This window comes from Medicago truncatula, chromosome 7 (assembly GCF_003473485.1).
Source record: "Medicago truncatula cultivar Jemalong A17 chromosome 7, MtrunA17r5.0-ANR, whole genome shotgun sequence".
Classification (NCBI taxonomy): domain Eukaryota; kingdom Viridiplantae; phylum Streptophyta; class Magnoliopsida; order Fabales; family Fabaceae; genus Medicago; species Medicago truncatula.
In genome coordinates this window covers 27,146,142-27,159,802 of record NC_053048.1, presented here as the reverse complement: position 1 = coordinate 27,159,802, position 13,661 = coordinate 27,146,142, and the positions used below count along the sequence as shown (strand labels likewise).

The 13,661-nt window shown below is 31.0% G+C and overlaps 1 pseudogene; it reads left to right on the top strand.

The window, feature by feature from the left end:
• Window positions 1–2,168: 2,168 nt before the first annotated feature.
• LOC120576883 (probable terpene synthase 2) lies at window positions 2,169–5,804 on the top strand (annotated as a pseudogene).
• Window positions 5,805–13,661: the final 7,857 nt, after the last annotated feature.

Here is a 13,661-nt window from a genome sequence, read left to right as displayed (position 1 = left end):
TGATAAACTACGGCATGCGCACACCGGAAGCCTACACCAACAAATTATTGAATGAATATTTCTATTTGTTGGATGTACATATGCAATAAATTTAATTATAGATATTGTGAAACTGTTCCTCAACAAAATATCAATAAATTAAGCATTTTTTCATTTGAAACCTTTCCCTCAACAAAATATTAATAAACTAAGGATTTTTGCATAATGTGTAAAATTTCACATGTTTAAGAAGTTGTAAATAGTAAGTTTATATTAGAATTTGTACATTTAATAAATATTAAATATATAATTTTTAATAAATAATTGATGTTTTAAAAAAAAATGCCATTGTTTGGTTGCTTTAAGACTAGTCTTTGTTTCTTTATTAAAATTAAATATCCTTGTATGTTGCTAAAGTTTCGTGCGGACTATTTTTTCGTTCATCCTTATTAAGAATTTAATTTTCACTAATGACCTGAAGTGATCATAATGTTGACATTTGTCGAGCAGCAACCATGGCTTTGCAATTTGGGGGACACTTGCAAACACAGCGACACTTATTTAGGTAAGACAGCAAGAGTGAGATGTATTGAAAGGATAATAATTGTTTACTTGAGTGGTGGTCTAAGGATCCTTCCATAGAACTTATGGAACAACTCCTAAAGAGTCGGTAGAAAACTGTTTTGTACAACAATTTTTATATCCATCAACCATCGTAGAGTAATGATGGTCGGAGACATTAAAGATTATCAGGAATCTAAAGCTTCTCATTGGTGGGCGTACAGATAGTTTTGTATTTTGTTGACGATACATCATACACTACCTTTTGAATCATATGTTAATCGGGGCACTATTCGATAGTGGTTTTTGGCCTAATAAGCATCAAGTATAGGCTTTTGACCTTGTAATATAGTTGAAGTCCAAAAAATCTTCTTAGAGGTTGAATATTTTCAAGCATGTTTAGGACATTAAAATATGACTTTACACAAAAATTTATAATTTTTCAACTAAGGTTGAATTAATTATGAATTTTTAAAGCATCAAAAACACAAAAAACAAAAAAATGAAAACACTAACCTAAAAACTAATTTTGAGCTGATTGTTTGCAGAGACATTTATAGAAATACAAAAAAAGAATCCGCAAAATTTCGTAGGTTTTCAAAGATGTTTCGATCGATTATTATTTTTCAACAAAAACGTGCGAAATTGCAATTTTGTTCCGAGTAAGCGTATACTCACGAATCAAATTTCGTTATATAATTCTGTAGGCATGGTTAGAACATGATAAGAACCTTCACCATGAAATTTTGAAGTTTTTAAATGAGATACAAATTAATTATGAATTGTGTTTAAGAAATTCATAATTATGGGTAATAAAATTTCATGATAAATCTGTCCCTAGTCGGAAAAATCTAACTTTTGTGTGTAAAACCATGTTTTAACATCCTAATTAAAGATATCCGAAAAAAAACCATGAAAAAATTCAATCTCTCTAGATCATTTTTTTGGACCACGCGTATATTAGAAGGTAAAAAAAATAAAAGAATCTCTCTTTTTTATTTTACAGAGTCATTTTTCAACATTGCGTATTTTGCATGGTCAATTCAAACAATTAATCCTTTAGTTTATAAGAAAAAAACGAAAAGTTGAAAAGAATATTTTTTATTTTGTTGAGAGGAATATGATGAAAAGATAACAAGCACAAAGGGGAACTTATTTATTTATAATTATGAAGATAATCAAATTATCACACGTTTCTTAGAATGCATATACTATATGCATGTCAACTGTTGCGTGCGCACACCAACAGCTTTGCCTTAAAAATTAGAGGTTGAAATAAATATTAAACTTATAGTATATGATGTACATGCCAAATAAATATATAGAAAAACAAATCTAGATCCAGTAGCTAGAGTTAAAATAAGACAGGCAATTAGGTCAACAATGTTAAAAATAAATGCTCAAATTAACACATGCCGAAACTTGAGAATATATTTTAAAGGTTTTTAACACATGCAGGAACTTGAGAATATATTAAAAAAGTTTTAGTTCAACATGCGTACAATGGGAATTAGTATAATTCTTTAAAGTTTACTATAAATATCTATATAGACACCTTCTTCTTTCACAAACCAAAACATTAGAGTTGAAGAATTAGGGAAAGGTATAAATAAATTAAAGTAATTGGGATGTCTACTGTAGCTTACTCTGATCATGACGCCAAGCAAAGAAATCTTGCAGATTATCACCCAAGCGTTTGGGGGGTTTCTTCCTTCAGTATGCTTCAGAAACCATGGTACATATATATTGCCACTAGTTGTTTTCTATTATTCTATATATTAATATTATATGTTCTCCATTCATTTATGTAGTTAACAACGATTATTACTAGTATTTTCTTTTGGGATGTTAATATATATATATATATATAATTAAGAAACTCAAGTGAATTTTGTTAAATTTATTTATAATCAAGTGAATTTTGTTAATAATTAATTTTTTTTTCTCAAACACCTCACAGGAACTTGATCAGAATCTTGCATCACAAATTGATACGTTGAAAGATGAAGTGAGAAACATGCTTGTCTCAAAGACTGAGATGCCCTTGACAAAAGTCAAATTGATTGATTCAATATGTCGTTTGGGTGTTGGTTATCATTTTGAAAAAGAGATTGATGAAATTTTGCAACATATTCACAAAAGTTATGTTGAAAATGGAGAAATAACGCTTGAAGACAACCTGTGCTCTCTTGCCATGCTATTTAGGGTGTTCAGGCAACAAGGACTTCACGTTTCACCAAGTATATATATGCATGCCTCAACTTTATTTGCATTTATATATTGATTTCTGTTTAATTAACTATTTTGTTGTCTTACATTGCATCAATAATTAATTCAAAAAATTAGAACAACGCTTAGTCCATAAAAAAATTGTACTTACAAAAGAAAAAGTTCTTATTTTAATGTTTCAATGTTTTGGTGAGAAATTTTTTTGTTACTTTCTTTATAATCTCTAAGAAAGGTTCTTATTTTCAGTGGTGTCTAATACAGGTCTTAGCGTTTCCTGTAACGCTTAGTGGCAAAATTTGATACGTATTTTATATTACTTGCATATTTTTTTTTATTGGTATTGTTTTGTTATTTCATTGACTCAAATGGTTGTTTTTAATAATTATACTAGATGTGTTCAACAAATTTAAAGACAAGCAAGGAAACTTTAATGAAAATCTTAGCACGGATGTTGAGGGGATGTTAAGCTTGTATGAAGCATCACATATGATGGTTCATGAAGATGACATTTTAGAAGAAGCATTAAATTTCACTTCAACTCACCTCGAGTCCATTGCCTCTCAATCGAGCCCTTCACTTGCTGCACAAATCGAATATACCTTAAAGCAGGCTCTCCACAAAAACATACCAAGGCTAGAGGCACGACACTACATTTCTATCTATGAGAAAGATCCTACCTGTGATGAAGTTCTACTCACTTTCGCAAAATTGGATTTCAATTTACTCCAATCCCTACATCAAAAAGAGTTTGGAAACATTTCCAAGTAAGTACTTAGATTACACACTCCAATCTTTTGTATTAAGATAATATTAGGAATATCATGGAAATATTAAACCTTGTAATAACTATATTGTTTTTCATCTTTAAAGATGGTGGAAGGAGTTGGACTTCTCTACCAAACTACCTTATGCAAGAGATAGGATCGCGGAATGTAGCTTTTGGGTTTTGACTGCATTTTTTGAACCCCAATATTCTCAAGCAAGAAAAATGATGATTAAAGTAATCACCCTACTTTCAATCATTGATGATACATATGATGCATATGGAACAATTGATGAACTGGAACTTTTTACCAAGGCAGTTGAAAGGTTGAATAAGATATCATATACAGATTAATATTTTCATCAAATTTATTTTTCGGTTGCTAATTAAAAGTAGTTCATTTTCCATCTATAATTTTTTTCAGGTGGGATATTAGCAGCTTGGACGAACTTCCAGACTACATGAAACCTATCTATAGATCATTCTTAACAATTTACGAAGAAATAGAGAAAGAAATGAGAAAAGAAGGAAGGATATATACCCTTGACTACTACAAAATTGAAGTATGACTTTCTGCTTTTTCTAATTACCCACTAGTACTTGAGTATTGGCCACAATTTTTTTTATGTACTTTTAACTATTTTTTGAAAATTTCTACTGTTCACTTCTTTGTGGTTCACTTTAGTAAGTAAAACAATATAAATATGTATTTGTTTTATAAAATTGGAAAATACTTGGGTGACATAGAGTTGGGTGACATTGGTGACATTGGCCAATCACAATGTCACAATGCTTGTGTTTCTCTCTCTTTCGCAAGCATTGTGACATTGTGATTGGCCAATGTCACCAATGTCACCTAACTCTATGTCACCCAAGTGCTACCCTATAAAATTAATTAGCTATAGTTAGGTAAGGATAAACTAAAAAACCATTTGTGTTGGTTGAGTGTTTTTGGTTTCGGTTTTTGGTGTGTGCTCCTTTCAACTATCCACTTTCAAATTTCCCTATGTCCATTTCGGTGGGCAAATCCATACAAGTGAATTGTTGGATGGGACCCCTTAGATTAGTTAGTCTCTATATCATATCTTGATTTTTAAAATAAGAAAAGGATAGACCAAAAAACCGCTAACTTTTTTTTGGACTAGTTAGGTAAAACGTCCCTACAAATATTAAAATTTTCGCTTCTAGTCCCTACGACAACAAAAAAAAAACACACCTTTTAGTCAACATAAGACACATGAGTATCCTCGTATTTAATTTTTTTGTATGTTAATGATGGCAGTTCAAAAAGTCAGTGCAAGCATTTATGACAGAGGCGAGATGGCTGAATGAAAACCATATACCAACAACAGAAGAGTACATGCGCATATCAAAAAAATCAGGTGCTTACCCTTTGCTGATATTAACCTCTTACATTGGTATGGGTGACATAGCCACCAAGGAGATCTTCAATTGGGTATCAAATGAGCCAAGAATTGTTAACGCCGCTGCAACTCTTTGCAGGCTAATGGATGAAATTGTTTCCAGCGAGGTATTTATAAAATAACAAAATTAACTACTCACTAACATATTATTGTTTTCTTTCACTCGAAATGACCACTTGCAATATTTATTTTCTATTGTACAGTTTGAACAGAAAAGAGGACATGTTTGCTCATTGTTAGATTGTTATATGAAGCAATTTGATATGTCGAGAGAAGCTGCTATTCAAGAATGCAAAAATAGAATGACAATTGTTTGGAAAGATATAAATGAAGAATGTCTTAGGCCAACCGAAGTTCCGATGCCTTTTATGACTCGTGTTCTTAATCTTTCGCGTTTTATGGATGTTATTTACAAAAACAAAGATAACTACACGGATTCTGACGGACTAATGAAGACATGTATTAAAGAAGTGTTGGTTGATCCTGTTCCAATTTGAGCACCGAGGTTTTAGTGGATGTTTGGATTCACATTAAGTTTGAAAAATCCAAGTGGCACATGGATTTTTTTAAAGTTCAAAAGTGGAGTAATTGCCAACAAGTATATGACACGCCTTGATATTATGAAGCTCAAAATAATTCAAATCAATTATTATTTTTTTTTTTTATGTTCTTTATATTTCTACTTTGAATAAGCATTCAATTTTTGTATTTCGTGTGTGGGATTTCACTTTCATGAATAAAAACAAACTAGATCGTACATCCATGCGTCGTGCGGGTGAGTTGTATGGTAATGTGTTATCTATACTATATATCTATACTATATATATAGAAAACTACCCCTTTCAGCACGCTTTTGGGTTTGACTTTTCTTTCCAAAAATACCCTTAAGTTTTTATTTTAATTTTAAATACAAATAATACATGTAACAAATATATCTATACTATATATAAAGAAAACTACTTTCAGCACCCTTTTGGGTTGGACTTTTCTTTTCAAAAATACCCTTAATTTTTTATTTTATTTTTAAATACAAATAACACATGTAACAAATATATAAGAATAAATTTAATTTAAAAGAAAACTTACACACAATTCCTTATGAATTCTTCTTAATGTTAGTCAATTATAAAATAACAACTAAATTACTAATCCATGTCACTAATCGTCCCCGTTAACTCTCTTTTACCTCCGTTAACCACAAATCAACTAAATTACTAGCACAAAACAAAAACTCAAGTTACCTTTTTATCAGCCGATTTTATGTTGTACATCTGTGTTGTTCGCCTCAATACAACCCACAAAGATTGCCAAGTATTTTCATATCCCTTCCACAAAAAATAATATTTCCATATTATTTTATTACTTCCACAAAAAACAGTATTTCCATATTATTTATTATTTTAATAATATAATTTACTCTTCCTTAGCCTTTGAACAATTGAAACAAACGTGAGCAAAAATTAATGTTGAAGATTGGACTTTAAATCCTCTAAAAAAATATTATAGGACTCAAAATATTTTAGAAATAATTTTGTTAGCACTATAATAAATATTAATAAGTAGGGTTCTCACAGTTAATAGTCTGTTCCCGTATTGTTTAGTTTTTCTCAACCCCCTGCATTGGAATTCAGAATTAACCTTTTTAGTTTTTTTTTTCTTTTTCTTTCATGTTAAAACTAATCAAAGTCGATTAATTTTATGGATTATATATTTGACTTTGCTGGTTTATAAGCGATTATGATTCAAATTGTTTACGATTAATTTTAAGAATTATTTGACTTTACTGGTTTATAATTGTTTATGCAAACTATGATAGCGTGACTTTTTTTTTATATATAAAGAGAACTGTGTTTTTTTTTTTAATTATTAAATAAAAGGAAAAAAAAGTAATAACATCACCTGCCGTTAAGCTCTTCCCACTGCCGTTTAAAGGAATAAAAGCATTGTTGTTTTCTTTGTGATTCGAAACGTTGCATGTGTACAATTGATAAACTGCTCCCATGCCCCCCGTCCAATATCCAACAAAATATAGTGAAATCAAAGTGTTAAAACCATTTAAACTATATTCAAAATTGTTAAACGATAATTACACTCATGTTACCAGCAACTAAAAACAGAAACACTAGAAAGCTTCAAACCACCATCTTTTGTTATTAGTTACTTTCAAGCCACCATTTGAGAGACCATAAAAAGAGAAGACTGCTAAGAGTATGGATACGAACACCGACACCAGATAAAACACGGATACTGACACGCCAATAACGTTGATAATTTGAAAGAATCATATAATTTAGGGTAATTATATTAGTGGATACGGATGCAACACGTGTTCAGACACATCTAATATGACGAATGTATGTGATTCATAGGCGAGGAGTAATATCATAATTTATATATGGTTGAAAGAGCCATAATTACACCTACAAATGATGATGTTCAAAAATTGAATGACATAATTATCAATTAGTTTCCAGGAGAATAACATAATTTGTTGTCATTTAACGAGGTTGAAGGGAATACTCATAACTTACATCAACATGAATTTTTAAACTCAACTGCTAAAGGAAGATTCCCATCACATATTTTAAAGGTAAAAAAAGGTGCACCTTTGATGTTGTTGCGAAACATAGACCCTAGATATTGCCTGTGTAATGGAACGCGATTTTATGTCGTGGTTTATTTAAGAATATGTTGAATGTGGAAATCCTAACAGGAAGCAATGCTGGAAAAAGAGCATTTTTGTCCAGAATTAAATGAAAAACAAATGTGAGTTCATGACTTCCCTTTGTGCTTAGTAGAAAACAGTTTCCCATTAGACTAAGTTTTTCTATTACCATAAATAAGTCACAAAGGCAGACCATTTTCAATGTCGGAATCTATTTTCCACGGCATGTTTTCAGCCATGGTCAATTATATGTAGCCTTTTCAAGAGGAGTTTCTCAAAATTCAACAAAAGTTCTCATTAAAGAAGGAAAAATAGAAGTGGAAGATGGAGACTTTACGAAAAATGTAGTTTTTAAAGATATTATTTTATCGCAATCATTACAATGTGTCTTTTACATAACATGTCATTTATACATTTATTTATGATGTTTCTTTTACACAACACACTTATGTTATGTTGTTACTAATTACTATTAGAATAAACAATAAATGATCATTATTTTACCTTAATTTTATATGCAGGCAAACTAAAATATGTTGAGTTCAAAAATAATTTTGTTATATGCCTTGACAATATTTTGTTTATAAATCAATATATCAATAATTTTCATAATATTTAAAAATTTAAAATTTTTAATCAAAACTATACAAACAATCATAATAAAATAATCACATGCGTTATTGCAGTAGAAAGAGCGGATAAACGGGCACGATGGTGCACGTCTTTCCTCTAGTTGTAAGTAATGGAAAATAATCAGTTAAAATGATTGTCATTGAATAATCAGTTAAAATTAGTGAATAAATTAAATATTTGTCCTTGATGAAGAAGAAGAAAAAACGCAAGACAGATATTGTAACGAATACGTAAAAATAACATGAGACATGCATGTTATCCCTAATAAAACAAAAGACAAATATTTAAACGATAAAATGTATTATTCATTCCATGTTTTCCCAGCACCAACTTAACAAACACAAATATGTTAAGAGGGAAACTTATTTGTTTAAGGATTTCGAATATGAATATGTTTTTTAGAATGTGCATATGTGATAAACTACGGCATGCGCACACCGGAAGCCTACACCAACAAATTATTGAATGAATATTTCTATTTGTTGGATGTACATATGCAATAAATTTAATTATAGATATTGTGAAACTGTTCCTCAACAAAATATCAATAAATTAAGCATTTTTTCATTTGAAACCTTTCCCTCAACAAAATATTAATAAACTAAGGATTTTTGCATAATGTGTAAAATTTCACATGTTTAAGAAGTTGTAAATAGTAAGTTTATATTAGAATTTGTACATTTAATAAATATTAAATATATAAATTTTAATAAATAATTGATGTTTTAAAAAAAAAATGCCATTGTTTGGTTGCTTTAAGACTAGTCTTTGTTTCTTTATTAAAATTAAATATCCTTGTATGTTGCTAAAGTTTCGTGCAGACTATTTTTTCGTTCATCCTTATTAAGAATTTAATTTTCACTAATGACCTGAAGTGATCATAATGTTGACATTTGTCGAGCAGCAACCATGGCTTTGCAATTCGGGAGACACTTGCAAACACGGCGACACTTATTTAGGTAAGACAGCAAGAGTGAGATGTATTGAAAGGATAATAATTGTGTACTTGAGTGGTGGTCTAAGGATCCTTCCATAGAACTTATGGAACAACTCCTAAAGAGTCGGTAGAAAACTGTTTTGTACAACAATTTTTATATCCATCAACCATCGTAGAGTAATGATGGTCGGAGACATTAAAGATTATCAGGAATCTAAAGCTTCTCATTGGTGGGCGTACATATAGTTTTGTATTTTGTTGACGATACATCATACACTACCTTTTGAATCATATGTTAATCGGGGCACTATTCGATAGTGGTTTTTGGCCTAATAAGCATCAAGTATAGGCTTTTGACCTTGTAATATAGTTGAAGTCCAAAAAATCTTCTTAGAGGTTGAATATTTTCAAGCATGTTTAGGACATTAAAATATGACTTTACACAAAAATTTATAATTTTTCAACTAAGGTTGAATTAATTATGAATTTTTAAAGCATCAAAAACACAAAAAACAAAAAAATGAAAACACTAACCTAAAAACTAATTTTGAGCTGATTGTTTGCAGAGACATTTATAGAAATACAAAAAAAGAATCTGCAAAATTTCGTAGGTTTTCAAAGATGTTTCGATCGATTATTATTTTTCAACAAAAACGTGCGAAATTGCAATTTTGTTCCGAGTAAGCGTATATTCACGGATCAAATTTCGTTATATAATTCTGTAGGCATGGTTAGAACATGATAAGAACCTTCACCATGAAATTTTGAAGTTTTTAAATGAGATACAAATTAATTATGAATTGTTTAAGAAATTCATAATTATGGGTAATAAAATTTCATGATAAATCTGTCCCTAGTCGGAAAAATCTAACTTTTGTGTGTAAAACCATGTTTTAACATCCTAATTAAAGATATCCGAAAAAAAACCATGAAAAAATTCAATCTCTCTAGATCATTTTTTTGGACCACGCGTATATTAGAAGGTAAAAAAAATAAAAGAATCTCTCTTTTTTATTTTACAGAGTCATTTTTCAACATTGTGTATTTTGCATGGTCAATTCAAACAATTAATCCTTTAGTTTATAAGAAAAAAACGAAAAGTTGAAAAGAATATTTTTTATTTTGTTGAGAGGAATATGATGAAAAGATAACAAGCACAAAGGGGAACTTATTTATTTATAATTATGAAGATAATCAAATTATCACACGTTTCTTAGAATGCATATACTATATGCATGTCAACTGTTGCGTGCGCACACCAACAGCTTTGCCTTAAAAATTAGAGGTTGAAATAAATATTAAACTTATAGTATATGATGTACATGCCAAATTAATGAAATAAATATATAGAAAAACAAATCTAGATCCAGTAGCTAGAGTTAAAATAAGACAGGCAATTAGGTCAACAATGTTCAAAAATAAATGCTCAAATTAACACATGCCGAAACTTGAGAATATATTTTTAGTGTTTCAAGTGAGAACCATTATTTTACTAAGTTACTAGTGTGGTAATTAGTTGTGAGTCGGTAAGTGATCGTTGTTAGTATTTTACCGTTAGGTGAGTAGAAACATTTTAGAATTGTGAATGAGTGGGTTAAGCCCAGTAAGTCATTAGGGTTAAGCTCATTTGAGTAGAGCCTATATAAGTTCTAGACTTTAGAGAAAATAGGTCTTCATTTCATTTCACAAGAATTTTGAGAGAGTTAGAGAGAGAAAGTTCAAGAGAAGAGAAAAGGGTTAGAAGGGAGAAAAGCTTGAAGACTCAAGAGGTGATAGAGATCCTAGAAGATAAATTGAAGCTTTGGCTAGGATTATTTGCTAATTGAGGTAAGGGGGTTAGATTTCAATCATAGTCAATTAGTTGTAATTTTCATTAATTGCATGCTTAAGTGCTTAATTGAATAAGTGATTATTTTTCTCATAGTTGTTGAAATTCGTGCTCTTGCTATGATGTTATGTTTGAGTATATGAAATTGGTGATAATTGAATTGTTGTTGGTGAAATTGCATGTTCATAGTATGTGAAAATGGTATATTGTGAATTGTGCTCTAAATGTTGAATTGGGCTATGTTGTTGTTGAATTGTGATGAGATTCATGTTTAATTGATGTTGTTGTTGTTAAGAGATATTGTTGTTGATGATTCACAGCTTGGGTATGTATAAATCATGAATTGATGATGAGAAATGAGTTGTTGTTGTCGAAATGGGTTGATTTGGTGAATTGTGTTTAAATGGCATTTGTTGTAATGTTTGATGTGTTCTTGAGAGTCATTTTAAGTGTCTTGACCTGTAAACAAACTTTGGAAACATATTTGAACCTTGGGAGATCAAAATTGGGATTTTTGGGTGAAAAAGGGTTGAAACCCGTAATTTTTCTGCAAAACTGATGACTGTTCCCTTAAGCGAACGCTAAGCGAAGCTGTAAGCGAACAATCACAGTAGGTTCTGGAACTCGATCGCTTAAGCGAACCGGTAAGTGAACCATAAGCGAACTTTTCTGTAAGCTATTGGAACTTGTTCCTTAAGCGAACTAGGTGGTTGCTTAAGCGAACATGCCCAGTTTCAACAACCTTTGATTTACGTTCCGGGCTTTAGGAAGTCAATCCAAACTTTGTAAAATACTTCTTTCATCTTGTTTAATCTCTGTTTGTACTCCTAAACCTACTGGAACATGATTTACTCATTCGAATTTGGGATTTTCTATTTTGGTTGAAACTTGAACTTTTGGTAATTTTCGAATTTTGCCGGAAATGGACTTTTGTGAACTGAAATGGATTACACGTTGAGTCTACAATCCATGTGGACTTAGGCAAGGCTTGTATAGTGGTTTAATTTCTCAATCATGTCAAACTTCCTTTTTCGGGTGGGAATGTGGAAATGTGAACTTTGGGTTTTCTCACACGAACTTAAGCTAATCTTTGAACTAATGTTTAATACTTTGTAAGTGGCTTAATCTCATGACTACATGATTGATTAAGATGGAGTTGTCGGTTTTAAAACTTGATTAAGTTACCTTGCTTTGAAAATTATCAAAGTTGGCCGTTTTGCCACTTGATACAGACTTTGTCGATAATGATTCTTTAAAGCCGTTTAACTTGTAAATCTTTGGTGAATAGCTTTGAATGATTAAATGAAGTTATGTGAGTGACTTTTTATGTGTTGGATATGATGTTCATCATAAGATTATTGTATTTCATCTTTACTTGAAATGTGGAAATTCATGTATTGATATTGAATGATGGTGGTGAATGCATATATGCTAAATGTTTGGTGAGATTGTGGTGAATTGTTTGTGTGAACATATGTATTGTTGTTGAGATATATGTTTATACATACATGACTGATGGTGACAGATTTTATATCTAATGTGGTGAATGGTTTGTGTGAACATATGCATTGTTGTTGAGTCATATGTTCATGCATTCATGACTGATGGTGACAGATTTTATATCCAATTGAGGTGATTATGATGTTTTGTTGGCATCATGGGGTGACGGGCTAGACGTTGTTGACGACGGTACCGCATGCATTTATGTGTCGTGTATAGGGGCATATCATATTGTGGCATGAGTCCTAATTGTGAAAATAATTGATATACTTGTGATTGTGAGTGATTGGTTGTGATACTTGAATTTATCATTATGAATTATTATTGAGATTAAATATTCATGTTAATTATTTACTTGGAATGATTCATTTATGTTTAAATTTATTTTATTGATTATGATTGATGTAAAGCTTACCCCCCAGTGGATTTTACCGCCTACCTGTCTGTATGGATGGGTAGACGAAGTGCATGATTAGTTGCTTTGATGATTTGCTCAGTGACTGCTTGGATAGCGGGAGCTATCTTTGTTATCGGTTCCGTAGAGTCGTAGGATAGGCTCTGACCTAGGATGTTGTCTTATGATCTATTATGGATTGTCTATCCTGGATTTATTTATGTTTTGGAGAATTTTATGATGATGTATTCGATCTCATGTCATGTATACTTTTGAGGTGTATGATTTATATTTGCTGCAACTGTTGAGAATTTTTATACATGCATGTTGTTTTGGATTTTGTTCATGACGTGACGTCTATTTCTTGAATATTATATTATTCGCGTTTTTTATCGCTTTAATAGAAATAGGGCATTACAAAGGCCATCATTAAGTGGAATGCCAAGAGAGGCCCTGTTCGTTTTTAGCTAATACATCTGCTACCATATTGCCGTCTCTATGAACATGCACACAAGTATCTGAAATGCTGTCACAAAATTTCCTACAGTTTATCCATACGGCCCTCATCTGCCAAGGTATGCCCATATCATTATTGTAGGCCTTGACCAGACTTAATGAATCAGTTTCCAGACAAATACGAGATAGATGAAGCGCCTTGGCCTTCTCAATAGCTAGCATACAAGCACTAAACTCGGCTTCTAAAGGTGTAGCATAGCCTATGTTGCTGGATATGGCCCCAAGAAAAGTA